This window comes from Triturus cristatus, chromosome 8 (genome assembly GCF_964204655.1).
Source record: "Triturus cristatus chromosome 8, aTriCri1.1, whole genome shotgun sequence".
Classification (NCBI taxonomy): Eukaryota; Metazoa; Chordata; class Amphibia; order Caudata; family Salamandridae; genus Triturus; species Triturus cristatus.
In genome coordinates this window covers 1,339,130,730-1,339,147,680 of record NC_140591.1, presented here as the reverse complement: position 1 = coordinate 1,339,147,680, position 16,951 = coordinate 1,339,130,730, and positions in this window count along the sequence as shown.

Below are 16,951 nucleotides of genomic sequence, written 5' to 3'. Positions count from 1 at the left end.
GGGTGCTAGAATGCACCCCTGTCGCACCCCTCTCCTGATGGGAAACTTGTCAGAGCACTCACCCATTTTGCCATAGCGTACCCTGGCACCTGCATCCCTATATAGTGCTTTTATAAACTGGAGAATATTAAAATCTATACCCATTTCAGTTAATGTGGACCATAGTTTCTCATGGTCCACACAATCAAAAGCAGAACTCAGGTCCACAAAGGTAACAAACAGGTTTCCCTTTTTGGCCTGAGTATACTTAGATAAAACTAAGGCCAAATTTAGTCCCTGCTCTATTGTACCTTTACCCGATCTAAATCCATACTGTAGATTTGAGGCTGCGTCGTTCTCTTCTGCCCAAAGTTGTATCCTATTTAAAATTATCCGGCCAGCTACCTTCATTAATGCATCTAGTAATGATATTGGTCGGTAACAAGTGGGGTCATTTCTGTCTCCTCTTTTAAAAATTGGGACGACTATAGCTTCAGACCAGGACGATAGAAACCCAGGTTGGTTTGAGTGGTTTAAAACATTTGTTCACATGGGGGCCCAAAGATCAAGCTCAGCTTTGTAGACGTAAATTGGGACTCCGTCCGGGCCCGGTGCTTTACCTGAAGGGCTTTCTTTAATTGCCTTAATGACCTAAAGTAAAAATAACACCTAGCGGCAATATATTCAGTGAGTTTGTAATATGTTGGGTGCCCGTCTCATCAGTCATAGGATTAACAGGGTCAGAAGGATTAACTTTGTCGTACAAGTGTTTAAAATGGTTGACCCAGATTTCCCCGTTGATGGCTATGTCTATAATGTCTGTCTGTTTATTCTGTAAATAAGGAGCATTTACCGCTTTCCAAAATGCGGTATTATCCTTGGATTTTGAGGCTTCATAGAGGGCCGACCAAGCCTCTTTCTTCAAAGATACTTTCCTCATTTTAACAGCCGTCTGGTACAGCTTTCTAGCTTGGCGAATCTCCACAGAGCATTTTGTTGGTGCATGCAATGCCCTTTTTAGAGCTGTAAGTGCTTTTGTACAGCTGTTATCAAACCAACCGTGGGTGCTATTTGAATTTGGTCAATACTCCCTCGTTAGAAGCTTTTTCAGTTTCAGTTGTATTTTTAAGAATGAGCCCATAATTTTTGGTGACTCCTCGGTTTCTGACAGACAGATGAATATATCTTCTTTAGTTGTTAATGCTAAATTATATAGAAATTCTACAGGGTCTACCCTATCCCATTTTATAGAATAACCATTTTTAGTAGCTAGGTTAATAGTGGGTTGGTATATAAATTTATCCACTGAGGTCTGTTGGCACCCTTTAATTTTTAGGTTAAAAGAGATTGGGTAGCGATCGCTAAAGACAGCATCAAGTGTTTCCCATGTTGATACTAACCCTGCATGAGTTGTGGATAAAAGAGTAAAATCAATTGTTGAGTTGCACCCCAGCACATGGAAAGTTGGCTGAAACGGAATATTTGGAATGCATAACTCGTTAATATAGGACAAGTTAAAATGGAAGATCATATTATTAAACATATTTCCAGGGTTCAAATGGGTGAAGTGGGTGGGATTATCATCCTTATGTTCACCGAGGCCACAAATACCCTTAGAACCGTTAGGGCAGACAGTGCAATTAAAATCGCCCAGCCTAATCAAGACCATCTCACCTTCTATCTTGTCCTTGAAAGTATTAGCACTATACATAAGCTTGTCGATTTGATTTTCTAAAATGTTTATTGGCACATTATTATAGAAATTTATTAGGGTCAGATTCTTTACATGACCCCAACTGAATGTTAAAATCTGGTAGTACTCAGTAGTCATGTATCTGAGTATTTTTATTTCCTCTATAATAGAAACGTATATACACAGGCCCCCTTTATTTCTCCCCTGTGAGCTTACTAGTGTGGGTGTATGAAAAGTCTGATATCCAGGTATGTGCAATTCATCTACAGCCCACGTTTCCTGGAGACAGAATATACTATAATTGGTAACTATATCTAGCCACGGTTGATAGGTCACTTTATTTGTAAGACCTGCAATGTTCCATGATAGAATGTTATGTGTAGAATTTACCCTCCTAGGGGAGGAGTCGTCAATACTATCTCTAAGTTTGACCGCTATAGTTGAAAGAGGAACTAACTTTGTTTGACGTTCAGGTTGAGACATAGAGTCCATGTGTATTTTATCTAGATCATTCTGACCCTGGTCGTTTGCTGCCTCTTGGATTTTGGTTCCCTTGTCCCAGTTTTTGTTGCCATCCCTACCTAGGCATACGTTTCTATGCTGGTCGTTGGGGGCCACAAAAGTAGTTGCATAAAAGTGGTCCTCCAAGTTATTCCTCGTCTGTCAGTCCAAATCGTCTAAACCAGTTAGTGCCTCAAAGTGGTTGGCTAGTGGAATGGACCATTGAGGGTACTGAACTGTATTTTGTATACTGTGATGTTGGTAGGGGAAGGGTCTATCTACATGTGATGGTAATGGATAAGGGTCTACCCAATGGCTGGATAACCTGAAGGGTTGGGGTAGAGGGGTATGTCTAGAGTTCTTAAAAGTCTCACGGGTTGATCTATTGTTACGGGGGATCAAGAGAGATTGAGGGTAAAAGTAGCTCAGATCACAGGTTGATATTCCTCCTCCTCCTCTCTCCAGGTACCAATCTACTATATGGGTAACTACCCTTCGGTCCTTGAAGTTAATGATTAGGATGTCCCCCTCTATATCTTTGGGTCTATGCCCTACCCAGGCTAGTCTTCTCACAAATAGAATTTCGCCATTTATTTTAGGGGGCAAAGGTCTATTTTTACTTAACCAATAAATTACTTTATTTTTAAGTTCTTTAAACCCCTCCATCTTCCCTGCTGTCAACTCTGGGACTCCTGTAACTACTATAACATATGGAGCCGCCTCGGGTGGCAAATCTATATGCTGACCCATTCCTTTCGTGTTCCTGTCCGGGGGAGGTACCCTAGTGGTGATTGCGCTTTTACTTCCTTGTGTATTCAGGGGTGCTAATAGTCTCACCGCCCCTGTTGTAGTAGGCGCACTGACGGTGTTAACCGGGATCAATATGCTTTCTGTAAAAGGCGGTAAGATGTCCCCAGTAGTAGTGGTAGTAGAATTAGAGAGTTTCTGACCACAAGTGGTATGAGGTTGAATGTAAGTAGCCAGTTCCTTCAATAATTTACTATTTGATGAGGACACTTCCGCTAAGGTGTCCAATTGTTCACTCAGTTTCTTAACCCTCTCGAAAAGGGGCAATAGTAGGGATTTTACTAGGTGTTCTATATTCTCTACTAGGCCCTGGGTCGGATCAGACATGGGGTTGCTTGGATGTTTTAGCCTGTAAAGGGCTTATGTGTAATCTAGGTGTTTTAGCGCGACTGCCTTTAGTCCCCCCCCCACCCCGCTTTCTCTTTGATGTGACCCCTAGCCCTGATATTTTGTGTGGAATACAGTTTTTCTTGTTCCTAGGTTTAGATTTAGATAGCAAAATTGGTGAGGATTCCTCCAAAATAGATTCTGAAGAGGGATCCAAATTTGCAATGATGATATCAGTCCCCCTGGAAGAATCTATAGTTGGCGACTGGTCTTGTAAAAGTAGAGGTAAACCGGGGTCACTAATTAGATTTTTTTCAGTGCGTTGTATAGGTGGGGAGATCGCTGTTTGAATAGAACCCAGGGATGAGCGTTTGTTAAGAAGAGGGTCTGAGGACATGCGACGTTCAGTAACAGCTATCTCATGATCTAGTTTCAAGGCAGCCTTAGTCAGGAAGTGATCTAGTGTCCCTCTAAGGTTTCCCCCACCAATGATTTCTTGCCTTTACTTAAACGAGTAGTCAAATTTTCAGACATTGTGGCCACGCAGCTAGCAAAGGATCAACAATAAGGAAATACAATGGCAAATGTTGAATCAAATGTCAGTCCCAATCACAGGTCAAAAGTCTTACTTAATGTCGCGAGGGAAGAAACCAGGGGGTATGGCCCAGCCCGGCCTCGTCTGGCCCCAGACGGCCACAGACGGCCCGCCCATTGCCAGGACTTAGCCCGGCACTACCCGCGCACGGCCCCGCGACGCGGGGAGTGGAGCTGATTTTAAAGCGCCTCCTGGCACGAGAGGTGATGACGCTGGTTCCGGTGCTGGGCACGGTGTTGGGCAGCCGGGGAGTCTGGGACTGGTAGTTGACTCCCTCCCTCCTCACTGCGGCCGCTAGGATCGCAAACGCGGCGGCGGGAGGGTAGCACCAACAGAGGCTGTTGGCAAAGTGCATAGCTGTAGTTTTTTAACCCTAGCTCTGCCGGCACCTAGGAAAACCTACCAAACCCACACATTTCTGAAAACTAGACACCCGGGGGATTTCAGGGAGGTCTGGCTTGCATGGACCCCCCAACGTTTCCTTACCCAGAATGCCCTGCAAACCTCAAATTTAGCTGAAAAAATCACCTTTTTCACACATTTTTGTGTGGGAAAGTTGTGGCATCACCGGGCTGACACAAATTTCCTACCACCCAGCATTCCCCCGGGTCTCCCAATAAAAATGGTGCCTCACTCGTGTGGGAGTCCCAAGTACCCGCGACAAGCAAGGGCCCAAAACGTAGTGAGGCGACATGAAAATTGCCTACCTCAAAACGACCTGGTTTTGCAAGGGGGGTCACCTGGGTTTTTGGCCCGGTGCTCGGCGGCCACCTAGGGGAACCTACCAAACCCACACATTTCTGAAAACTAGACACACGGGGGATTCCAGGGAGGTATGGCTTGCGTGGATCCCCCAACGTTTCCTTACCCAGATAGCCTCCCACACGAGTGAGGCACCATTTTTTTGGGAAACCCGGGGGAATGCTGGGTGGTAGGAAATTTGTGTCAGCCTCGTGATGCCACAACTTTCCCACACAAAAATGTGTGAAAAGGGTTATTTTTTCAGCTAAATTTGAGGTTTGCAGGGCATTCTGGGTAAGGAAACGTTGGGGGATCCACGCAAGCTATACCTCCCTGGAATCCCCCGGGTGTCTAGTTTTCAGAAATGTGTGGGTTTGGTAGGTTCCCCTAGGTGGCCGCCAAGCCCGGGGCCAAAAACTCATAGGACCCCCTTTGCAAAACCAGGTTGTTTTGTGATAGGTAAAATTGATGTCTCCTCAATAGGTTTTGGGCCCTTGCCTGACGCGGGCACTAGGCCTACCCACACAAGTGAGGTACCATTTTTCTCTGAAGACTTTGGGGAACGCAGGGTGGGTGGAATTGTGTGGACCCATGCAGATTTCAGAACTTTCCACCACAGAAATGTGAGGAAAATGTGTTATTTTGGACAAATTTTTAGGTTTGCAATGGATTCTGGGTAACAGAACCTGGTGAGAGCCAGTGAAGACACCCCATCCAGGATTCCCCTCGGTGTCTAGTTTTAAAGAATGTACAGGTTTGCTAGGTTTGCCTACGTGCCAACTGCGCTAGGGCCCAAAATCCACAGGTATGCACATTGCTAAAAAAAAATTCTGCCGCCCTGGGGGGGAATCGGGGAAGGGGGTTTCATCCTGATATGCCCCTGAAGGGGCAGAAAGACTGTGGGTATTTTTTGTGGGGGTGGGGGCATTGGTATGACCATTTTGGGCAGCCCCCACGCATAAAAAAAGCCTGCGTACTCGCTGGCGCCTAGTGGGCTTGGGGGCAGATCAGGGGCCACTGCCACCATCTGCCCTCCCAGGGAGGCAGAAAGACTGGAATTTCTCTGGGGGTGGGGTGGGGTGGGGTATTGTCATGTCCATTTTGGGGAGCCCCTACCCCTACACTATTAATACAAAAAAATCCATGGTTTCTAGTGGGCATTCTGCGCCCCCAAGGGGGGCCAGATTGGGGGCTACAGCTCCCATCTGCCTGCTGGGGGGCAGAAAGACTGTCATTTTTTGGGGGGGAGGGTGGGGCATTGGCTTGCCCGTTTCAGGCAGACCACACCCTAAAAACAATTGCGCTAAAAAAAATCCCTGGTGTATAGTGGGCTTTCTGCCCCCCCGAAGGGGCAGATTAGGGGCCAATGCCCCATCTGCCCCCCGGGGGGGCAGAAAGACTGTGATAATTGGGGGTGGGGTGGGGGCATGGGCCTGCCCGTTTTGGGCAGCCCCCACTCTTATTTTTTTTTTTTTACAATTCCCTGGTGTCTAGTGGTCTTTTTGCCCCCCCGGGGGGGGGCAGATTGGGGGCCAATGCTCCATCTGCCCCCCAGGGGGGGCAGAAAGGCTGTAATGTGGTGGGTGGGGGCATTGGCGTGCCCGTTTCGGGCAGCCCCTACCCTAAAAAAAACTGAAAAGAAATCCCTGGTGTATAGTGGGCTTTCTGCCCCCCGGGGGGGCAGATTGGGGGCTACTGCCCCCATCTGCCCCCCAGGGGGGGCAAAAAGACTAAATAATGCCCAAATTAATTGGGGGGAGCAAAGGCCCTTGCCCAAGGGGCCGCTCTCCCCTCCCTGGTGTCTATTGGGTGGATCCCTGCTTGGGGATCGCCCTCCTGTGGCGATCCCCAAGCAGAGATCCACTGGGGAGGGGTACCATCGGAAAGGGGAGATTCTCCCCTTTCCAACGATACCTCTCCCGTCTTTCTACGTGCTCAGGGGGCTGAGATTGCCCCCTGAGCACGTACAAAGTGAAACCTGAAATGAGCCTCTTGGCTCATTTCAGTTTCACTTTCACTGTAATGACGTCGGCGCGACGTGCGCGCCGACCGTCATTACAGTGAAAGGGGGGGGGGGGCCTCGGGAGCTGGGGAAGCTCTTCCCCAGCTCCAGAGGCTATTTTGGTTTAAAGGGAATCCCTCTGGTGCCCGCACCAGAGGGATTCCCTAGGGAATGCCTCATGACGAGCTGGATTCGTCATGGGCACAGCGCGACTGTGCTCCATGACAAGTCCAGCTCGTCATGGGCATACAAGGGGTTAATGGCCAAACACAGTCTTTTGAGAGAAACTGCTGAACCACTGACAACTATGACTCAAGCAGTACCAACAATTGTAAAGAAAAGAACTCAGCAAAATAAAATTCACAAGCTAATTTAGAACAATAGAAAAAAAACTAAGAATAAAGATCCCCTAATCATTATCAAAATAGGCTAAAGGAAAGTTGAGGAGTGCATTTTTAAAATTGTAAGGCAAAAAATGCCCCAAGGCCAAGGGCACCTGGCTATGATTTCAAGATCAAACACAAGGAGACGATGGACGGAGCGCTGAAAATTTTCAGACGCACCCCTAGTCACATATCTGGATTGAATCCATCATCATTCTTTAGCTCACTTTGCCACCCCAGTTCGGACCCAGCCATGTGCAAATAAGTCTTGACCCTGTACCTCAGCGGAACAGTTGTGCCTGAACTGCAAAGCCAGTTCTTCCCTGCCCGAAAACAAGCATTCTGGGACTGGTTTCAAGTATCACCCCTAATCAGCCAGGCTGATTGATGGATGGAGCAGTGAAACTTTTCAGACACTCACCCTCAGTCACAGATCAGTCTTTTGGATGCTGGTTTCCAGTCCAGGGAAGACCTGGCTTGGCAGTTCGGGCCGGACTGTTCCCATGAGGCACAGGGTCAAGACTGATTTGCCTATAGCTAGGACTGAACTGGGGTGACGAAGTGAGCTAAAGAACGATGATGGTTTCAATCCAAATCTGTGACCGGGGGTGAGTGCTTAAGCTGGTTTACGTGAGTCAAAATGCTTCTACAGAACAAACCTGGATTTCTTTCCCCTTTTAGGTGTGAATTTCATGGGCTAGCTCAGCATCTTGTCCTAGTCCTCTGGAAGTGAGAACAGTTACTATGTTTCTCTTGGTCGGTCCTCCAGCCCCCAGCTCCTCAGGTCAGTATTTCAGAGAACAGATTTCACTACACCCCTGTCTCCGGCAGGACCTATTCCTCAGTGATCAGCTGATTCATCTTGGGATCCTTCTGATTTTTGTGTCCCTGTGGAAGTAGGAAACCAGGAGGCCTCCAACTGGCACTTGGAACTCAGTCCCAGTTCCTGTATGCTAGCAGGAGTTAGAAGTCCTGAAGATTCTTCGTCCAGTAGAATTTAGGATTCTACAAGCAACAAGGACTTCTTCTTCAGATGGAATCTTCCAAGGTCCAGGAATGTTCTGAGACAGTAGTGGTCTAGAGAGGTGTTGGAGGAGGTGGCAGATTTATCCTGTACATTAGCCAGTGACTTGAAAAATTCTATTACTCACTCTTAATTAATTTTTTACAGCCCATCCTCCTTTGGCAGTACTTCCTCATTGCCTTGCTGTCAAATTTTGCAGGAGTCCTGGTTTAAAGATTGCAAATCACAACTGATAAAGGCAGTCCAGTTTTTCACTCCCAAGGCTTTTTGCCATTCGGATAGGCTCTCCACCCACCTAACAATAGCAACCCTGACTTATATCCCTATTCCATCTGGAAACTGGCTGTCTGGAATGAATAGGCAAGGCCTACCTTTGAATCTCCAAGTCAACAGACGTAGTCCTAAAGCTGTCTTGTGTTCTGTCAGCAGTTCCTATCCTCTCTAGTTAGCTAGTCCCTGCTAGGTGGTCAGGTGCTAACTAGGGGTGTGCGGAATTCGCAAAATCCACTTTCGCAAATTATCGCGAAAATGTTTAAAATTATCGCAAACAAGTGGAAATATCGCGAAGATGCAGAATTTTTTTCCCCGCATGTTTGCGAGATTTTCTGCATGGTTGCGGGTCACCAAATTACCCATGTGGTTGCTCGCGGGCGCGGCCATCTTGTTTTGAGTTGTCTCGCGGTGCATGATCGCGCGAAGAAAGACATGATCGCACAACGCATGACGTCACTGTGGGCGCGAACTGTCGCGAGACAGCGCAAATGGCTAAAAACAATCCAACATCTCATGGAGAACGCGACCGGATCAAGAAAACTTGTCGGCGAACACAAGGATTCAGGTTAGGTGATCGCGCGTGCACGAGAATGTAATATTTTACAGCGCGAGCAAGAAACAAATTATCGCCAAGCTGCGGAAATCGGAAATTTTGACATTTTCGCGCTCTCCGCGGAACGCGAAAATGTCAAATTATCGCAATTTCCGCGAACGGAACGAAATTTTTGCCCAGGCCTGGGTCTAAAAGTAGGCCATAGTCCTCAAAGTCAGGATGATTAAATCTCTAAGTCAGGATGTGCCTTTCAGGTCTGGAGATAAAATAAGTGGCAGAACTGGTTTTGAGCCATTTCTGGCTTAGTCAGCCTAAACCTCATTTTTCTACAGTGACTTCTATGGTATTAGATTAGAATTTAAGCAGATGCAAAGAAATATGATTGCTATTCTATTTAATATTAATTAGGGAAACATCTAGCAAAGCCTGCACAGTGAAATAGCTTTTAGCTTTTATTTCATTGTGAGGGCAGACCAAATCAAATATGTAGTTTGCACTGGTTTTTTATTCATTAGCATCCTTCTCTGTGGGCTTACATGGCACACTGTAGGTGTGACTTATGGCTATATAAAAGTAGGCTTTTCCTGGGTGCGTGGCCAGACACCAAGATGGCAGACACAATCCAACAGCACTCTGCTATCTGCCCTTATTATCCTGTGCACCACACTGTAACAAGGGAAAATCCAGGCGCATCCGATGAATGTTTTACCCCAGCAGGCCACAGAACCAAGAGGTGTCATGGTAATGTAGTAAAAAAGTTGCCAACCACTACCAGTGGAGGAAACACTGTGGACTGCGCCATGAATGCCTCCGCTTACCCTCCTGGCGGTGGTGAGTGGCTGATGACGAGGGGAGTGATCAAGCCTGCAAACTTCTCAAGCCGGGCACGGAGTTACCTGGAGCCTGCCCCACTGCCTGTGTTACATGAAGTGACAAGGAGCCTGTGAGAAGGAGTAGCCTTGAAGCCTGACAAGCCCCCTTTGGTGGGCTACAGCATCCTTACCTGTCCCTGCTCTCTTGTGGAAGGCTGCGACATAGCAAAAGACGAAGACGGGGTGTCCTTTGTCAGTGCACCGGTGGCAGCACTAGTGATCGCCCAGAACAGAGGTGAGAAGCTGGGGTGTAGTGGGAGGTCACTGAAGGAGGCCTGGGGTTTGGATCGGGCCCAGGAATTGACATACACGTGCATGAATAAGGCCTGCTCCTCCTGCTCCCATTGAACCATCAAACAAACACAACATCCACCTTCCCCAATTGGACAATTATGGACAGATTACCTCCGATCACTGAAGACTGTCTGGGCTCAGCGTTACTCCCATGGAGGCACCTCAATACAGCATGCGACTTCTGGGAGGGACACACTTGCAATTCGTTAAATGCACAGTACCTCCATTGGGCAAAAATTATGGCTGAGCCCACTGGGCAAGCCTAAGAAGCTGAGGTGGCAAAAAGTGGGAAGAGAAGGGCAGAGAAACCGTGGAGTGAGCCCCGGACAATGATCCTGGCCTGGGGGTGGGTGCAGCATGTCGTGGGGGGCTTGCCTTGCCCGGCCATCATTCCCAGCCAAGGGAAACACAATAATAAGTAATAATACAGAAGGAGGAGAAGACACAGCAAGTACCTTACATTTGGAGAATATCATGGATGGAACTCAAAAAGATCAGTCAAGAGGACGAATGGTGTAGCGGACACTGGTTGGAGACCATAGCTCAAATCAGATTCCTACCTGCACTGGAGCCCGCTACAAAGAGAGGAGATGGAGTACCGTTGCGTCCCACCCTGGGTGCACCTGCGAACCAGGCCACCCCCTGGAAGTGAAGAGAAGACGAGATGGATAATAGATCTAGGTTATTACTGTCACTGTGGCCATGACTGGGCTCCTCCCCAACCAGAGACTCGAGTCCCAACAGCCATATGCCCATGGCTCGACAATTGCCAATGGGTCATCTACGATCCAATTCCCCACAAGTGGCAGCATGCTAGGACTCGGAGGGGCCACCCCAGGGGCACACAGCCCAAGGCACGTATCCTCTACATCACTCACTAGACACAAAACTGGACACTGTTCTGAGCGCAGTAGAAAAAGCTAGGTGTAACGCTTGACCAAACCTGAACCTCTCTGGAAGCAAAAATAGACAAGCTTGCCACGGACTTTACATTGCTGCATGCAGATCGCCGCAAATTAGCCGACAATGTACAAGCCAATGTAACCGCACTTGCAGAACAGTGACTAACCACAAGCCCAAACAGGGTCACATTACATAGCTTAATAGACAATGTCCAAATCTTTCGAAAAAAAATTAGAAGACGCTGAAGGCTGATCAAGGCGCAACAACCTTCATGTGGTGGAGTTGCTAGAAGAGGTTAAAGGCCAAGACCCAGTATCCTATGCAGAATGCTGGCTAAGAGAACTCCTGCCAGACAATACACTATCTCCTCAGTTTGTGGTGGAGCAGGCGCATAGGGTGCTGTCCCGCAAGCCACCTTCCGGAGCGAAACCTTGGCCATTTTTGATCAGACTATTGAACTTCAATGAGACGGAGTCACAATACTAAGAAACTCAGAAATAACCAGCGATAACTTTGCAAAATAAGCATGTCATGTTGTTCCCATACTACACGGCACAGGTGCAAAGGTGAAGGTGATCCTTCCAATTAGTGAGGCAGTACCTCTGTGTTCCAGAGGTGCGAAATCCACTGCTGTTTCCAGCTCGACTTTGAGTAGTGGCAAAATGTGCCACACACTTTAACTCACCAGTGGAGGCCTGGGGGTGGTTGGAGGGGCTTGGGCTAGCACCTGGGCACGCGGCATCTGATTCTTCAGAGAGGTCGCGCCATGAGAGAAGCAACTGGTGGCTTAACAAGCATAAGGGGGCAAGCTGACTGACCTCACTGATTACACTTCCTGATCTGGAGCAAATAATGGTGGAGTGGCGAGAGGCATTGCAGGTGGCAGCATCACTCAGCGACGAAATGAGCATCTCAGCTCAAGACACAGGATTGATACAGTCCATGAACCAAGAGGATCTTGTCCATTCATGGCCTGAGGGGCTAGACTCACCGACTCTTCCAGTGGTGGCACCACAATCTTCAGAAGACATCGATCAGCTACTCACAGATTATCGCCTAACTTGATGGACACCTGAGAGACTGATACTTCTCACACGGACTGTCTATGATGGTTGGAATAGCCTCCTAGGCATGAGGCAAATGCAACTTGAAACTGTTGCAGCTCAGGGGACCCTGGAAATTGTTTGACCCATATTGCATTGTGGTGGGCCCTACAGATGCTGCATTATAAGGGCACACAGAAATAACCATCACTGCACGAGCCGGCGCTGGTTTTAGCTGACTCTGTCGGAAGCACTATGCTATGACAGTGAAATTTAGGAGGGCCTCCATTTGAGGCCTGCTCTACTAATGGTATACTTGTTTTTAATGTATACCCTGTTTTTACTTGTGCACCTACCAATGAAGGGAACACTATCTATAACCCACACACTCAACCACTAGTAGTCATAACATTGCAATTAGACCATCTACATCTCATGAATAGTGAGTGGACACAGTATCATAGGACATGGCTCAAATTAACATATTTACCTGGAATGTGAGAGGTAACCATACATCAGCTAGACACTATTCCATATACTCCTACCTTCAGCGTAGGGACACTAATATAGCATTACTGCAAGAAGCGCATATAACACAACTGGAGGCCTCGCGACTCCAGCGGCGTTGCATGCGAAGGTGTTCAGCACCAACTTTTTTACTCAGGAAAGAGGATCACTGATATGGGTTAAAGCGGGAACTCCCTTTATGGCTGCCGAGGTGAAGGCAGATCCATATGACAGATATGTTTTTGTGAAAGGCCGGTTGAATGGTCAGACCACACTGTTCGAACCTATATATGTCCCTAACGTGAAACATGCCACATTCCTGCATTGCCTAATGCAGATGCTTGCTCCCTGGAGTGAGATCCCTTGAATTCTGGGAGGGGACTTTAATTTGAGAGTGGACACTAGGTTGGATCTCTCATTCCCACCCCTGGCATGCACAGCGGCCTCCTCAAATGCTTTAACCCTGACTGCCTGGCTCACGTAATGGTCACTATTCGATGTATGGCATAATCATAATCCAGACACCTGCATATATCTTTTCTATTCTCATGCACATGATCTCCATGTGAGATTAGACCACATTGTGAGTTCTCCCTCACTTTTACCCTTTATTATACAATACCTTGGCCATACGCATTCCGATCATAATCCACAGCTGATGCAACTCGGCTGGGATGTCGGTCTGCCGCCAGTTTCTACATGGTACCTCCAGCTGGCAGCTCTGGAAGATTTTACATTCCGGGCCTCACTGGGAACAACCACAGCAGAATATTTTGACATTAACGCATGCACCACACGCAGTGCATCTATCGAGTGGGAGGCATTTAATGTAGTCATTAGAGGGCATAGTGTGGGACTCACATGGAATATGCTTAAACAGTTGGCACAGGACATAGGAATGATAGAGCAAGAGTTATTATCACGTGAAACATATTTGGCAATAGATTCAAGAGGCCCATAATATCTAAACAAGAAGCGCAGCGAACACATAGAATTATTAGAGCGATTGCAGTGCCTGAATTACACAGAACATTCAGCGCATATGCATGCAACATCAGACAGGTCAGGGAGAATACTGGCATGGATACTATTTCAGGAACAACCTCAACACCCCATACATGCTATACATAGACATGACGAAGCACTACAGAGCACTATACAAAATCACCATTCCACATGACCAGGATAGAACAAGCTCCTTTCTGGACTCCATACAGCTTCCTACTATAACACCAGTACAGAGAGCAGTGTTGGATGCCCCAATTGAGCAGGATGAGATCAGAGAGGTCATAGGTTCACTGGCAACAGAGAAACCCTGGGCCTTGACGTACTCCCTGCAGAATACTACAAGGCATACGCAGTAACCCTAGTCTCGTGCCTTCATACCCTATATACCGCTGCCATGGAGGACACCACCCTGCTGAGGACATTGACCATGGGACAGCTGGACTCACTTCCTAAGCCTGACAGGGATCCGGCAGAGATGAGCTCATACCAGCCTCTGGCCCTATGAAATACAGAATATAAAATCCTGGCAAAGCGTTGTTCTCCATAAGTTGCCAGGGTATGCTCAGACGTGAGTCCCTTGCTCACTTTGCCACTGGATTCAAGCAAGCCTGGCTGAAGACGGCTGAAATGCCAGAAACCGGTCCTAGGATGCTTGTTTCCGGTCCACGGAAGACATGGCTTGGCAGTTCGGGCTGGACTGTTCCCATGAGGCACAGGGTCAGACTGATTTGCATATGGCCATGTCTGAACTGGGGTGGCAGAGTGGGCTAAAGAATGGTGATGGATTAAACCCAGATCAGTTGACTGGGGGTGAGTGTTTGCAATGTTCAACACTTCTTCCATCATTTCCTTTGGTTTTTGTTTTGTTCGCCATAAGTTGGCAGGGTATGCTCAGACGTGAGTCCCTTGCTCACTTGGCCACTGGATTCAAGCAAGCCTGGCTGAAGACGGCTGAAATGCCAGAAACCGGTCCTAGGATGCTTGTTTCCGGTCCACGGAAGACATGGCTTGGCAGTTCGGGCTGGACTGTTCCCATGAGGCACAGGGTCAGACTGATTTGCATATGGCCATGTCTGAACTGGGGTGGCAGAGTGGGCTAAAGAATGGTGATGGATTAAACCCAGATCAGTTGACTGGGGGTGAGTGTTTGCAATGTTCAACACTTCTTCCATCATTTCCTTTGGGTTTTTTTTTTTTTTTTTCAATTTGGGTATAGCACTGACCTCACTCCATTCTCAAATGTCTTTTTGGAGTGTGCTTCCTTTGACAGTCATGGGCTGTGTAGCTTTCATAAAAATGGTTGTTTTGCCACATCTTTTGTATTTCTTTACCATCCTTCTTCCCTATATAAATCCTAACTTAAGACACAATCCTACCTTAAGACAAAATACAAACTTAAGACAAAATACGAACTTTACTACTACTTAATGCCTTCTGTGAATACCAAATGTAGTAAGTTTAGGATTTTATCTCAAATTAGTTCTGTGAATTGGCCCCGTAGAAGTTTGCTCCTAACGCGAGATACAAAGTCATATGCTCCGGCATTGCCATTACTGTGTATACCCAGGGGTCACACGGCTGTCATGAACTATGAATTAAGACACTTGTGTGATGGTGGGATACACGGCACTGGAGATCTGCACCATGAAGGCAGTCTGATACAATTTACCTCACTAATAGAAGATAATGGGCTTCTGCCAGTATAGTTTCTCATACACCTCACGGTCATGATAGCATTGAATGAACACTGGGGTGATATCTCAAAAGAGCTCCGAACTCACTTATCTATCCAATACTTACACGTCATTGGACAGGGACAACACCTAATTTGATGGTTTTCTGCGTCCCTTAGGCATCACAGAGCAACAGAGTTACTCCCTTTGCAGTCGAGCTGGGAGAGGGATCACACCAGCCCTTACATGTCATCCAACTTGGCATAAATCCAGTAGCCACCTCCAGTGTGCAGACAGCTAAGCATATGCAACTGTCACAGAAATTAAAAAGTTTGAACCACCAAGTCACATGTTGAAGAAATTCAGGGCATAGTCATACACAGCACTGAATGCCATGTGTAAGTGCCATGAGGGCAGAGCATCAAGGCCCATATGAACACAAAACAGGCATGGTCAGTAGGTAAAGGAAAGTAAAGTACATGATATGACAAAGGTATGCATAAGATTACAATGGCAAGTCCTTGCTCAGATGTAATGTCTTCCATGCAGAGTAAACAAAAAAGACGCCTCACACCAAGTTGTCGTGCTGCTAGTCATCAGATGATGACATGTCCTTGTAATCACACAATCTGTACGTGGAGCATGGGTATGTCACACCATGGACAAGTAATGTATGTACCTCCACATAATGTCATGATGCTCAGTACCGTGCAGCCAAACAAAGTGACATCAATGTAAACTGTGTGGTGTATCACATGTAACATCCAAACATCTAACACCAAGCTTGTGGGGTGCACTTCAATGACCATTTCACCTCTGCTCAACAGGAGATCAACAGTTGACTGCAGCAGAAGAGAACACTGACCTGCAGAGACAGTCCCCCCCCCCCACTGGAACATGGACCCTCAGATGCAGACTCCCTCTGTTTCTCGGATGCGGAGAATGAACCTGGCCCATCCTGACTGCCAGGGCGCACCATGTCCCAGACCCCCACTGTCCCCACCAACACCACCTCAGCAACAACAACCGCACTGGCCCCTTCGCAGCGACCTGTGTGGCCTCAACCACCAGCAACACCTCCACCACCAGTGCTGCCTGCAACACTCTCCCTGCCTCAGAGGATACCAACACCACCCAACAATTGGAGGAGGGCAGGGAGAGTCTGCGGGTGTGTCAAGTGGCTGTGCCACAGGTTCGGGACAGCAGGGCAGGTGGGAGGGCAACTGGCAGACAAACTGGTGCCGAAGCCCTGGCCAACATCTCCCGAGTCCTTGGGGCATATGAACAAACCCAGGGACACGTGGGCCAGGTTCTGGAAGAAGTGTGTGAGCTCAGCCTGCTGCTGAGGTCAATGGACACACATATGGGCCAAATCGTGGACCTCATGGGCCAGCTTGTGGGTGTTACTAGGGACAGTCATGTGGCCCAAAGGACAGCTCAACCTCCCTCCAGTGGCCCACAGGACATTACTCCCACCACTTCAGCTGCATCCAGAGAGAGGGGTGAACTGGAACAGGAGGACTCCTCAGACACCGCTGAGCCTGCAGCAGAGGCCCCCTTGGTAAATGCAAAAGGGGCCATCCGAGAAACCCTACGGGAGGATCACATGGCAAAGCACCATCCACACGCAAGTCAAAGAGCCAGCCATGATGGCACTTCTCTTCACCTTGACATTGACTTTTTTGACTATCCTTACCCACACTGCCATGTTGATGGCAGGTGTTCATTGGACTGTGTTCCACATCAATGTGGTGACTACTATATTATCTTGTC